The sequence below is a fragment of the Myotis davidii genome, unplaced genomic scaffold, assembly GCF_000327345.1.
Source record: "Myotis davidii unplaced genomic scaffold, ASM32734v1 scaffold2440, whole genome shotgun sequence".
NCBI classification, from domain to species: Eukaryota; Metazoa; Chordata; class Mammalia; order Chiroptera; family Vespertilionidae; genus Myotis; species Myotis davidii.
The window spans coordinates 7208-10585 of record NW_006292359.1 but is presented as its reverse complement, the minus strand read 5'-3'; positions in this window follow the sequence as shown (position 1 = coordinate 10585).

Here is a 3378-nt window from a genome sequence, read left to right as displayed (position 1 = left end):
AGACAGGTTCACAGCTGGCAAGTGCAGTGGTGGTGGCGTGAGCCTCTCCCGCCTCGGCTGCAGGTGGGTGGTAAGGAGCAAGGGGTCCTGGACTTTAAGAGCCCTGGACTGTGAGAGGGATGTCTGACTGCTGGCTTAGGCCCGACCCCAAGCCGGCAGGCAGACATCCCCAAAGTGATCCCAGACTGCGAGAGAGTGCAGGCTGGGCTCAGGACCTCCCCTCCCCCTCCAGTCCACAAATTTTGTGCACTGAGCCTCTAGTGTTTTCATAATTTGCAGTGGATAATGACTAATGATATGAGGGTGTGATTGAGGATATATTTATGCTTGACCTGCATACTGATCCATGACAGACATGGCCAAATGGCTCATTTTTACCATCTTTATAATCAATATTAATTGCTGTATCTAAATCCATTGTGTGATGAGTCCTATTGGTTGTTTAGACAATCCTAGAAAACAGGTGGTGAGTACCTTGGTCTGTTGGTTCCACACATATGGATGTAATCCTGTATTCTGAATGACAAGATAACAGTCTACAGCACTGCTATGCTTTTTAGTAGAGTTGATCTGCTTCAGAGGGTATCAGGAAAACTGGAGTTTTTGTCCTTTTATAGGGCCCAAAGGAGTAGGAAAGACTTGAGCCCCTATAATCTTCTGAAATGCTTTTTGGTCCAGAGATTACTTATCCAACACAGAAACCTAAGAGTCACTCTTAGCTCTGCCCTTTTTCCTGACTCATTTATTCCAATCAGGAACCAAGTCCTACGCAGTCTAGCTTTATAGCATCTCTTAAATCCATGCTCTATTATACTTACTGCTGCCTTGTTTCAGAATTTTCTATTTCATCAGGATTAACTTTTCCCTCTGAGTTTTGATGGTCTGATCGATGCTTCTGTGTCTCTGGATCTGTTATTGTTCATCAGTTTATGGACACATATGTAATACTTTAATCAATAAAGAAATTTAAAAAATAAATTTAAAAAAATAGATTAACTTTCCCCTGCCTACAGTCTCATCTACTTCGCTAATATATTTTTGAAACTATTTGTTGGGGGATCATGTTACTCCTGCTTAAAATGCTTTCATGATTCACATTTTAAATGATAAGATCTAGCATTTAGGATTGCACCCAAAGCATTCAGTTATATGGTCTCTGCCATCACTTCAGACTCATTGGTGGAAGATTCCATTTGTATTTTTCACCACATTGAATTAGATCTTTCTGGATGCACCATGCTGTTTCATGCATCTATGCCATTGCACACACTTCTCTTTATAATTGGAATGCCATTCCCTCACCCTGTCATCCCACCCCAAAAAGGCTCTGAGAAAGTAGTGCTTTCTAGTTGAAGCTTTTCCTGACCACTCCTCTGTTATCTGTGCCTCCTCTACATCCTATACAAACTTGTATCTTAACACCTGTAAATCTTTATTGAATTACTAGAGGCAAAGGGTTCGGCCCTCGTAGCCAAGGCAGCTTGCCTCAGCCCTCGCAACCCTAGCTTCATCCGGAAGGTTGTCTGGAAGGACATCCAGAAGTTCATTCAACTATCTGGTCTAATTAGCATATTATGCTTTTATTATTATACTAGAGGCCCAGTGCACAAAAATTTGTGCACTCGGGGGGGGCCCTAAGCCCAGCCTGTGCCCTCTCGCAGTCTGGGACCCCTCGTGGGATGACCACCTGCTGGCTTATGCCCACTCCCTTGATCCTGCATAAGCTGGCAGTCAGAAATCCCTCTAGCAGCCTGGGAGCCTTCGGGGGATTTCCACTTGCCAGCAGGCAGCAGGCCTAAGCTGCAGTTGGACATCCTTAGCGCTGTTGAGGAGGCAGGAGAGGCTCCCACCACCACTGCTGTACTGGCAGCCATCAGCCTGGCTTGTGGCTGAGCAGAGCTCCCCATGTGGGAGTGCACTGACCACCAGGGGGCAGCTCCTGCATTGGTGTCTACCCAGCAGGTATCTGGGAATTATTTATCTTCTATAATTGAAACTTTGTTGCCATGAGCGGAGGCCACAGCCAGCTCAGGGCGGCAGGGAGCTTGGCTTCCTCCATAGCCGGGGCAACCAAGCCTCCTGCTTGCTCCAGCTCCGGGGCTGCTGGCCGCCACCTTGGTTGGGTTAATTTGCATATAGTCGCTCTGATTGGCTGGAAGGCATGGCTTAGGGTGTAGCGAAGGTACAGTCAATTAGCATCTTTGTCTTTTATTAGTGTAGATATTTGACTTCTCCAATTAGACTACAAAATTTGGCGGGGGGGTAATAAAAAATATTTACTTAGAATGAGAAAGTAAATTACAAAATAGTACAGTTTTTTAGAAACTGACACCAAAACATCCCAAAACCTGGAGCAGTAATGTATAAATATTATATACCATTATGAATATACTATAACATATATCACTAACAGTTCAATATACTTCTATAATACTTTTTACTATGTATTTTTACTACCTGTTTTTATTAATTGTAAGAACACTTCATATGGGATCTACCTCTTAAGAAATTTTTAAGTGTATAATACTGTATTATCTGTAGGCACAATGTTATAGAGCTGATCTCTAGAACTTAATCATCTTGTATAACTGAAACTTTATATGCATTGAAAAACAACATATTCCCTCTCCCATCACCTAGAAAACAACTGGCTGCTTTCTGATTGTATGAATCTGACTGCTTTAGAAGCCTCAAAATAGTGGAATCATGCAGTATTTGTCATTCCATATCTGGCTATTTCACTTAATATAATGTCTATTAGATTCATCCACATTGTCTCAAATGGCAGGATTTCTTTTTCTTTTAAGGCTAATCATATTTCACTATCTGTATACTACATTGTTAAATCTATTTATCTGTTGAAATGCATTTAGGTTGTTTTCACACCTTAGCTATCCTGTATAATAAAAGAGAAACATGTAAATTGACTGTCCCTCAGCTACACTCACCAGCCAATCAGGCATGTGTATGCAAATTAACCCCACAAAAATGGCAGGTTAATTTGCATACACAGGTGCTGGAAGGAGAGCCGGTGGAGAGTGGAGCGGCTTGGGGAAATTGGCTCCCCAAGCTGCCAGACAGAGAGCAGAGAGGGAGAGCTGGTGGCTTGGAGGACTTGGCAGAGTGGGAGGCCCTGGGACAGAAACGGAGCAGGAAGGGAAAACCAAGAGTGCGGGGAGCACCAGGAATTCTGGGAATAGTAGTTTTGGTGGCAGCCCCTGGACCGTAAGCAGAAGCCCAGCGCACAGGGAGCACGAGGAATCCTGGGAATCATACTTCTGGTGGCAGATGTATCTCCTAGACCAGCCGTGGGCAAACTATGGCCCGTGGGCCAGATCTGGCCCGTTTGAAATGAATGAAACTAAAAAAAAAAAAAAC